At 40.0% G+C, this 11,191-nt stretch overlaps 1 long non-coding RNA gene across 1 annotated transcript; it reads left to right on the plus strand.

The window, feature by feature from the left end:
* The first annotated feature begins 9,355 nt into the window (after positions 1–9,355).
* Positions 9,356–10,823, plus strand: LOC148871693 (uncharacterized). Its single transcript, XR_016106834.1, has 3 exons — positions 9,356–9,613; positions 9,711–9,782; positions 9,868–10,823. It is a non-coding gene; the product is annotated as an uncharacterized LOC148871693 (long non-coding RNA).
* Positions 10,824–11,191: the final 368 nt, after the last annotated feature.

Consider the following 11,191-nt stretch of genomic DNA (forward strand, 5'->3'; position numbering starts at 1 on the left):
ACTGATGCCGACTTCCAGTCAGATCTAGATGATAGAAAGTCTATATCTGGTTATGTTTTCATGATAGGATCGTGTGTTGTTTGCTAGAAAAGCAACAAACAGGGGTCCATGGCAGATTCTACGACCAAAGCCGAATACATTACTGCAAGTGAAGCTACCAAAGAAGCCGTATGGATGAAGAAGTTCATTCACAAATTAAGAGTAGTTCCATCCAGCACATCACCCATTCCATTGTTGTGTGACAACACTAGAGCCATCGCTCAGGCTAAGGAGCCACGAGCCCATTCGAAGTCGAAGCACATCGAGAGGAAGTACCATATACTACGGGAGATAGTTGGAAGAGGGGACGTCCTAATTCAGAAGGTAGCATCAACGGAAAATGTAGCAGACCCATTGACTAAGCCATTAACATAGGAAGTGTTTGATAAACACGTGGAAAGCCTGGGGCTCTGACTTATACCAGATTGGACCTAAGTGCAAGTGGGAGTTGTTAGACAGTGTATGATTATCGCCCAAACCTAGAGGAAGTCAACAAGATGGGGTAGTTTACCAAAATTAAAGTTCTAATGGATATATCGGTACCTCTAACACAAGAGGTCAAAGAAAATCCAAATTGTAGATTGAAACATTGATTGCATCTAGCCATTGATAATTGCTTGAATAACAACGTCAAAGAAAAGATGAAATCTCTAGATTACAAGTAGATAACAAAGAACATATTCACTCCTCTATCTTCGTGGAAAATTGGAATGCAGAGCAAATAGTTAGATCATATCTAAAACCAAAACCAGGGGAATGTTGTTGCTTCATCACCGCCGACATTGGCATGAAAACTATAATCACCATCGTAAATTGCAGTGGGTGGTGCGTCGGTGGGAGAGAAAACTGAAATAGGGGCATTGTGGAGTGGTGAGGGAGAATCGGAGAGAAGAGAAAGAATGATAGAAGGGTGACGAGGAGGGGAGGAATGATGGCAAGGAGTGGGTGAGATGAGGGAGAAACAGAAAGGGGAAAGTAGCTGGTGGAGTTTCAGTGGCGACCATATGTATATGAGACTAAATGAAGAAGATGAAAAGAAAAACAAAGAGGACAATCTCGGCCTATCTGTTTACATGGTCAGATGCTGGTTGAAAAGGAATGGATGAGAGAGGATGGCGGAGAGGAGAGAGAGGTGGTGGCGATTCAGCGATCGAATTGTTGCTGTTACAACGACAGTTTCATAGGGAAAAGAAGGAAGATGAAAACAGTGAATGAAAAATAAAATAAAAAATAAGAGATTAAGGGAGAGAGAGAGAGAGAGAGAGAGAGAGGAGAAAAAACCAGAGCCCAACCACATCAGAGACGGAAGTTGCTAGAACTTAAGCTGCCTACAACCTCTGGACAACTCCTCGAAGTCGGCAACTGAGGCACCGAAATGATATGTACGCCGGAGATTGAGTTGGATGACCTAAGTGTTGGATAAGAAACATGAGTTTTAACAATAGTAGTCATTTAGTCAACCTTTGGCATTTATTGGTGGCTCTCTTAAACCACCAGTCGACCAATGGTGCCTTTTTTCGTATTATTGTCATTTTGTCAAAATATAATAATCACATGGTATGGCATGAGCAAATTGTGACGAAACCCTAAAGGTAGGGGAGTAATTAGTCAATTGTCATAAAACTTAAGATTACTCTAAGAAAAAAGTTAAACATTAAGGTAGAGTTAATCAATTAGCTAATTAGTAAGGGTAGTTTAAGAAGTTTATCCTATTAAAATATATTTATAGTGCAAGCAGGTCTGGTTTTTCTGGAATTTTACAAATGTGTACTTTGACAAAATACCATAATTAAAATATTTAATATTGTAATAGTCATTGTTGAACCATAGAAGCCATATAGATGCCACCTCATCCTCCCATTAAAATTCACCCAATAAAAAAGAAACGTACCCTCACCTTCACATACACCATTGTAAATCTAAATTTTCCTCCCATTCAAAGGGAACAAAATTTACAAATAGAAAAATTAATTATAAATATATGACATGAAATAATAATTAAAGGGACCAAATCTAGATCTAGTTATTAGAAATTATAAAAAATGTAAAAAATATAAAGTACTATTATCATCATAAACAATTGCCACGTGTAAAGCACGGGCACACTTACTAGTAAATATAAATTCTTAAACCTCTCCTTACTTTTGTCATAAATATTAAGGGTCTGTTTGGTTGTTAGTTAGAACAAGAATTAGAATTGGAATTGGAATAGGTTTTTAGTCTATTCTCATAACCTATTCAGTTCAAACAGGAATCGGAATTGAATTTGGAATAAGCTAGAATGGGATCTCATCTCCAAGGGAAGGGAAAGAATGGCCATTCACTTAAATGGGGGAATGCCATTCCACTAGGAATGAGAATGGGATTCTGAATGTGCCAGCCAAACAGTTGTGCCATTCTAATTCCAATAAAAGACCCCTATTCCCGTAAACCAAACGGGCCCTAAAACTTCCAATAACCTTTTTAAGCAAACTTTAACCTCCTTATGCATTGATATGACAATAAATAATGCACAATTTATTTACCTTGTGTTTTAATGATAACAAATTCATTGAGAATACTAATGATGCAATTAGTATGCAACCATCTTAACTTTTTAAGCCTCAATTGTATCAAATTAAATCTGCTACCAAAGATGAAGTAGAATTTTACTTGATTAGCTTCTTGAGCTTCAGGTTCTCATCACCATCTCCATGTCTCTCCACTTAAGGAAGATCTAAATGAATTCAAGCATGACAAGTTTACTTCAAGAATTCAAGAAAGATTTAGATCTACTCAAGATATTAACTTCGATAACAACTCAGCAATGAGGAAGATTACATCAAGTTGTACTTGAAAGTGTTAACCTTTAGGATTTTAATGTAATAATTTGCATAAAATGCACTCTCTATGATTCTCAACAAGATCAAACTCGATCTATACAATCTTAGAAACCAATGGTTAGAATATGTTTGGTTCTTAGGCTTTCCTAGACTTAAAAACAAGTTATTACAATATAATCCTAAAAATCTATTTTGAAAACCAAAGAAAGAAGTGTCAAACCTTTGGATGAATATTTCCAAGGTTTTTAAGTGTTGGGTTGTTTGTAAGGCAAAATTGTACACGCTCTAAAAAATAGTCAACTATTCAAAAATGTATAGTTAATTAACTATGATAGACAAGGCATGATATGTTTGACTATGAGACATAGTTGATTACCCAAAAATGTATAGTCAACTATCTATGACAATAAATGCATGATTTGCCAAGACTATGAGATATAGACAACTACCCTAAAAGGCATAATCGACTACTTGTGATTGCCAAGGAAAGAAAAATGCCCTATTGAAAAAGTAGTTGATTACTCAAAAATGCATAGTCGATTAACCCAAATAAAGCAAATTCAAATAGATTTCAGTTGACTGATAGGAGGAACAAGTTGACTAGAAGAGAAAAATATTTCTCCTTTGTCTAGTAGACTACCAAAATTTGATAATCAACTACTTCAAGGAAATTTGACTACTCGAAGGCATAAACAACTATTGTTATATTTGATAAGCATTCTACCATGTTGGAGCAAATTTGAATCATTGCTAAGTACAGTAAGAACTCTTTAATGGCTAGAAAGTAGTCACTTGTTCTAGAATCCTCTAAGCTTGGTTCAAAACAAGTAAGAGAAAAACAACCTATTCTATCATTATAAATATTGTATGGTTGTTTTTGTGAAAGCAAGTTAACAAGAGTCATTTTTCATAGAGATTATTAAGATTCAATAGCATTAGAGGTGAGAAAAGTTGATAAACCTTTAAGGTTGTATAGTCTTACCCAGTTATTGTGTGTCTCTTTACTAAGTTAAGCATCTTGATATAAATCCTTTCAACTAAATAGATTTGAGTTGTATATTGCTATGTCTGCCTAACAAGAGGTTTCTTGTTGTAATCTACCATTGTGCTTGATTTGCAATATCTTGAGTGAAGGAAGGTGTTCTAGCTTGAACACAAATAAGGCCTTGTTGTCACCCACAAGTCCGATTGTTAGGTATTGCAAGCACCCACAAGCCCTGCTATTTTAGGTATTGCAAGCACTTGCAAGCCCTACTAGTTAAGGTAATGTAAACACTCAAAAGTCCTACCAGTTGTAAGGCTTTATTGGCACCTATAAGTCTAATTACTTAATGGAAATCCTTAGGGTGGCTTGAGGTAGAGGATGTAGCAAGGGATTTTTGCCAAACCTCTATATCTTGTGTGCCTTGTCTCTATACTTTATTTTTTTTACCTTTATTTATTTTCTTTTAAGTTTATGCAATTACTTTGCTATTAACATTACTAACTATGAGCGGTGTGGTAAGGCTACGTGCGGTGGTCTTCTTGAAAGACGAAGGAAGGTTGGGAGCAAAGGGTAGGCTAAATGCTTCTATTGACAGAGTGTCCGTTAATTATGATTCATGTCTCCCTTTATAGGGAGAAATCCCGAGGTCCTGAAGGGAAGGAGCCAAAAGAGTTTGATTCCCACTTAGAAAGAGAATCTTTGATTCGGTGTCACTTGTCAGAGGGACACTGCTAAGGTTTTACCATGTGTCTTATGAGATCTCTCCAGGATGAGGTTTCCTTGTATGAGAATTCTCATAATACACATATGCTACTTTCTTTTGTGGGTCTCCTAAACTAATGTGGTGTGGATGATGTCAATGCTAGTCTTGCGTGTCTCTTTTAATACTATTGGGCATCTTGTCATGAGTGACATCGACCATTAATCGTATTTTTTGTTCACCATTGATTTGCAATGGCTCTGAACTCATCGCAAGTTTGCGATGGCCCTGAGCTCATCGCAAATTCATGGTGACTCCAAGTTCATTCTCGGTATTGTGGTTTGGAGTTCATCATAGATCTATCGTAACCTTGAGCTCATCACAAGCCCGTGCAATCTTTGAGCTCATTGTAAGCTCGTGCAAGTTTTGAGCTCATCACAAATCTGTGACGAGTTATGAACTCATTGTGAGTGTTTTTGTAGCATTGGTTTAGCACCTTCTATGTTATTGTAGTCATGATGAACAACATGTACCTACAATTAGCCCCCTTGCTTATTGATAAGTGTGAGCTTATCAATAATCATAAGTGTGAGCTTATCAATAATCATTTGTGTTGATGTTTCATTTTAGAGGTTTGTAGCAAGGTGAGGGATTTGCTATCAATTAGGGGGTTATTGCACTTGTTGGTACTGTAAGAGTGTTCTTGTTCTTGGTTAAGGTGTGTGGTGGATTGTGTGTATATATATTTTTCACTTTGGGTAGGTTATTTGCCCCCCTACTTATTGGTAAGTGTGAGCTTACCAATAAGCATTCCTGTCTTTGATGTATCTTGATGCTATTTGGGTGACGTGTGGGGGCAATTGTTTTGGGTCCGCCTTTTGCTTGGTTGTTGATTTTTATCTTTGAGATTTGGCATTGGTTGGGTTGATTATTGGGGTCAATTACTTTGGTATATGCAAAGCCCCTTGCCTTTTGACAGAGTGCTTTCTATCGAGGAGCATTCAGTATTTTGAGCCTTTGGCAAAGTTCTCAACCCCCCCTTCTTCTCAATAGGAAGTAGTTTGTCAAAAGACAATTTCTAGCTAGTGTTTTGATTTCCAGCCCCCCTGTTTCTTGACAAGAGGTTCTTTGTCAGGGATAGTTGTAGTTATGGTTTGAATTTTTTATCACCTAGTTCCTTGGTAGGAAGTGATTTGCTAAAGACAGTTATGGCTATGGTTGATTCTTAGTCCCCTTGTCTTTTAGCAAAGCATTTTCTATCAGGAAACATTTTGGGCATTTTGATTGTTTGGGCAAGGTTTTCATCCCCCCTGTGTGTTGGTGAGCATGCCCAACTCGTAGTGCTCTGGTTTCTGGAGAGGTCTATTGGAGTGTAACATGTCTCCTCTTCCTCTTTTGTTGTGTTATGGTAGATGGTCGACCGTTATGTGTGTGGCATGATCATTCATCATGCTCCACGTATAACTGTTGATTCACATTCAAGTGTTATGGGTCACGTGTGAATCGGGATTGGAGGTTATCTAATTGAGTTGGCGGTTGTATGATGTGGCACTAATTTAAATTTGTATGTCGAGTGTCCTGCCCTTTCTTAAGGGCAACCATGTAATTGTAATTGTTGGAGTGGTTAAGTGATTGCAGGCTTAGTTTACCTTTTATTTTTAAGTTTCTTAGTTTATTATGGGCCTTTAGTTATTGGGCCTAATCTTGTTTTATTTTTCTTTATTATGCCTAGGTATCCCATTCTCTATGGGGCCATGAAGAAAGTGGGATACACTCAAAGTGGTGCAGATCATACATTGTTCATAAGGAAATAGGATAGCTGACTTACAACACTTATTGTCAATGTGGATGATATGGTGATTATTGGAAATGATCTAGTAGAAATAAAAAGATTAAATGAATTCTTGGCATCTAAATTTGAGATCCAAGATTTAGGCCATTTGAGATATTTCCTTGGAATTGAGGTTGCAAGGTGACAAGAGGGAATTTATATATGTCGAAGGAAGTATGTCCTTGATCTGTTGGAGGAGACAAGTATGTTGGGGTGTAGACCTGCAGATACTCCAAAAGAGCAGAATTATTGTTCATAGGAATCGGTTGGAGAGGACAACCCTAATAAAGAAAGTTACAAAAGCTGGTTGGAAAATTGATATATCTGTCTCTTACTCTATTTGATATTGCTTATGTGGTGCATGTTTCTAGTCAGTTCATGCACTCTCCAAAGACATGCCCACGAAAAAGAATTTTGTTCAAAAAGCACAATAAAATTGAAATTGAGGCGTATACTGATGCAAATTGGGCTAGTTTTGTTGAAGATAGAAGTCTACTTTTAGATATTGCACATTTGTTGGAGGGAATTTGGTTACATGATGAAGTAAAATGCAGAATATGGTTGGTAGATCAAATGCAGAAGTTGGATATCGGGCTATGGCTCAAGGTGTTGTTGAGCTATTATGGCTTAGGACCCTCTTTGGTGAACTCGGGACAAAAGTTGGGTACCCTCTCAAGGTGTATCGTGACAACAAGGCTGCCATCAACATTGCAAATAATCCAGTGCAACATGATAGGACTAAGCATATTGAGATTGATTGGTACTTTGTTAAAGAGAGGATTGTATCGAGTAAACTTTGCATTCCCTGTACTCCTACTAAGATCCCGGTTGTAGATATTTTGACAAAAGGACTATCTTCAGTGAAATTCTTAGGCTTACTTGGCAAGATAAACATGACTGATATCCATGCTTAGCTTGAGGGGGAGTGTTGGTTCGAGTGGTTAAGTGATTGTAGGCCTAGTTTACCTTTTATGTTTAAGTTTCTTAGTTTATTATGGGCCTTTAGTTATTGGGCCTAATCCTGTTTTATCTTTCTTTATTATGCCTAGGTGTCCCATCATTAATCAAGGGCATTCTAGTCCTTTTGTTTAATCTATTATTGTGAATATATAAGTTAGCTTCTAGGGTTGGCAGAGAACATTATTGCCACCCATTCTCAGACCTATTCTCTTCTCTTCTTCTTCCTCTTCTGTTGTTGTTTTACAGTTAACAGTAACCACCAATTTTTTTGGCTATGCAACAGTGGGTGATTGATAATCATTTCATTAGTCTACCATGGTGCTATTGGGCTACTAGGCCCGTGTGAAGCTTCTATATAAGGACACTGTTCGGTCCCTTGTTGTGCTTGCCTTAGCTTTCTTTGTTTAAGTCCTGTTAGTGCCTTAGTTTGCAGTCGTTTTCGCCTTCTGTTTCCCTGTTCCCTTCTTTTCCTTCGATGCATCTATCTTTGTTAGTAATTGCTCCCTACGAACAGAAGAAAGCTGTGAAGTTTGAATGTCCTTTCATTGATTTTGTGAAGAAAGTTGATATGGCCAAGCTGCTTTTAGAGTATGAGACTATGAGTCTACAAAAATGGTTGACGGTGGGAGGGGTTTTGGGCTTCTGATGCCGGTATCCCAAGGGAAGGGCAGTGAATATGACATAGTGGAAGCGAAAGAGCTAATGTGCTTGTATGGTCATGTGGAGCGCACCGTGTCCTTCAGGTGCCACGAACCAAAGGCGGATGCCTCCAAGTCATCGGTAAACTACTCGGCTTGGGCACATTTTGTACTACAGAACCCCATGTACTGTCAGTTACTCTATAGTGCTGGGCTTTTTCAATTCGTGGATTGCTTTTTGGATCTCCCTAGTAGAAAAGGAGTCAGTTACATGATGCCGCTCCTCTCCCATTGTTGCTACTAGACACATACCTTTGTTGGTCTTCTTCGCTGCTCTACTTGTGCTTTCGTTGGGTGGTGTTATTTCTGCCCAGCATCTCCAATATGCTGAGTCCATCCCTAGCAGTCTTTTTGAGCTGTACGTAGAGTTGGCAAAGGAGATCAGTATTTTCAAGGCATGAGTTCACGAGTCTACTTCTCATGGAAAGTGGCCTTTGGACGCCTAGATTGCTTTCTGGTTTGAACGCTTTTAGTTGAACGTCACTCCCCACCGATTTTCCTGCTTGTCCATCAGCATGGAAACTCTGGAGGGTGACCGAATAGAGGACGTGTCGATGTCTATCATGGGAAGCAATGGCCCGGCGCCAAGAGGGGCGAGAAGTTTGGGGTCATCGAGGTTGAGCTTTGGTTTTCTTCATTGGATGGTTACATTCTACGCCCTTATTCTTAGCCAGTTCGTTATGCCATGCCGTTCTACGTCAGGGTTAATGTTCCAAAGGAAGGTGACCAGCAATGTGATGTGGATGCTGCGAACCCCGTCGTTCATGTTGTGCACCTAATTTTATGGCTTGGTGTGGTCACTTATCTTGATCGCGTCGAAAAAGCACAAGTTACAGCGTATCACCCCGATCGTCTCCTTCATCAATTTGGGGAGGATGACATGGACTCAGTTTCTAAAGTCAAGGGGTGAAGATGTTTTCTGGTAGTGCCATCACGGCTTAGAATTCCTTGGCATCATTCGTTTTCCACTGGCCGGTTTTAGACGTGTAGAGGTTCGTGGTTCCATTCTCCTGGGCTATTTATGTGCCCTTCTAGGCGGACAACAAATGCTCACGGTGACTGAGCCCCACGCCCAACATGTAATTCCCACGATCGGGCCACGTAGTTGAGAAAGGTGGAGAGGCCCTTATGAAAATTGGTGGTCCCCATGTAGCCCAGGTGGCTGTAGAGGAGCCGGGGCCTCTAGGCTCTGACCACAAGGGCAATCGGCCTACTATTGAGGAGGGTGAGAGCAGCCATCCCATTCTACATAAGAAGCGCAGAGCAACAAGGGTCGCTCATTCTTTTTGGCCAACGGTACCAGGGCCCGTTGGTGATCCAGTGGCCACATCTGATGTCTCAACGCCCCAAGCAATGGAACAGTTTGCTAGTGAAGGTGTTTTGCGGGAGCATTTTGGAGATGCTTCTCAAGATCTCTCAGATCCTTCACCTAAGGTGGGGTAGAAGACCAACATGGAATTGGTGCAGTCAGCAGTTCCAGTCCCTTCCGTTGCCATTGTCATAGTTCCTGTCATCGGTGGATAGGTGAAGAAAATGGCTCCCTGTGTTCGGAAAAAGGAGCCACTGGTTTCTGAATTGGTAAGTATCCTTGATTTTTGATTCAGTATGTGTTTCGATTAGTATTTATTTTCTTTTTGGACTAAATGTGCGATTATGGTCTTTTGTGTTGAAACAGGTGGAGGTCAGAGAAGATTGCCCCAAGTCTGTCGCCACTCAAGCACCATCCGAAAATGCTGTGAATAGAGAGGTGTGTGTGTGTATAAGTTGTATGTTCAATCATTTGGTATGCCATTTTTTATTGTGCTCATGATGCCTTGTTCATTTTGCCACAGGGAGTGTGCAATGCCGATTTGGTTAACGTGCCTGTGATTAGGCATTTAATGGAGGATTTAAAATCTCTTCATCCAACGTTGGTGATACAGTCGTTGGCTTAGACGTTCATCCATCAGGCATCTCTCGTGACGGTGATGTCTGATCGTGAACAAGATGAGCCTTCTGTTGTAGTGCCAGAGCAGCCCCCTAGGGATCTAGTTGGAGAGTCTGAGTGTGAGAACGAGCAGGAGCCTTCTGTAGTAGTGTTGGAGCAGCCCCCCAGGGATCTAGTGGGTGAGTCTAAGTGTGAGCAGGAGACCGCACCTGATGATCATGGGGTGTCTGATGTTCGCAAAGGTGTTCCAACTGTGCAACTTTCATTGTTTGAAGCTGCAGTGGAGCGTCCTGACCATCCAGAGGTCGTGTATGAACCAGTTCAGGTGGAGGTTATTGAGTTAGCTGCGTAGCCACAAGATTTACCTTTGCCAATGAACTTGCAATGGTGCACAAAGAGTTGAAGGATTGGTATGAGAGGGAGGAACTTGTGCCCATTGGATTCTTAGTGTCTGATCCTATCGTCATTCAGGGAGTCTGTAAGCGGGAGCAGTTCGTCGTATTGCATACTGTGGTTAACACAGTACCACTGATCATTAAGAAGGGGCGGTTGCCTACTACGGAGTTCCCGCCTATAGTCATGAGTGCTTTTTTAAACACTGTGGTGGGTCTGATGAACTCCATCATGTCCTAGTCTATAGACGATCTATCATGGTCCCTGTTTGCCCGGTGGTTGAAGACATATACATCATTTGCTGCAATGGGCTTCAACATGGACCGAATTGAGGAGAGGGTGGTTCACATGGCAGCATGGCGCATGTTTTTTGGAAGGCAGGTTATAAAGAGTCTAGCCCACTGACTACGTTGGCTTCTGATGATCTTCGCAAGTGCCTGAAGGTTGCCCAAGTATGTATCACCAAGACTGAAGAGAAGCTAGAGACATTACTTGAGGAGACTGCTCAGTAGTAGAAGTTGTTATTGATCAGTGGTAGAAGTTGTTATTGATGACTCTTGCATTTTGATGCCTTAAGGGCATCATTTCAAGGGTATTTTCGGCCTTAGAATAGTCAAAGCATGCTCTTTTCCCACTTAAATTCAATGTTGTGACCTCTGAGGGTTTCTATGCAAATTCTATAGAAAATTGGGGAAGTTATATGGTTGAAATGCAATTTTTCAAACAATCACTAGTTTAGGAAACCCTAAGTCGTGTGATTGATTTGGTTGCATTTTTTCTAATTTTAAAAATTCAAATTTAAATTTAAATTTTAGAAATTTAAATTTCAAAATCTG

Source organism: Nelumbo lutea, chromosome 2 (assembly GCF_056320005.1).
Source record: "Nelumbo lutea isolate HS-2025 chromosome 2, American lotus-T2T, whole genome shotgun sequence".
In the NCBI taxonomy this organism is placed as follows: Eukaryota; Viridiplantae; Streptophyta; class Magnoliopsida; order Proteales; family Nelumbonaceae; genus Nelumbo; species Nelumbo lutea.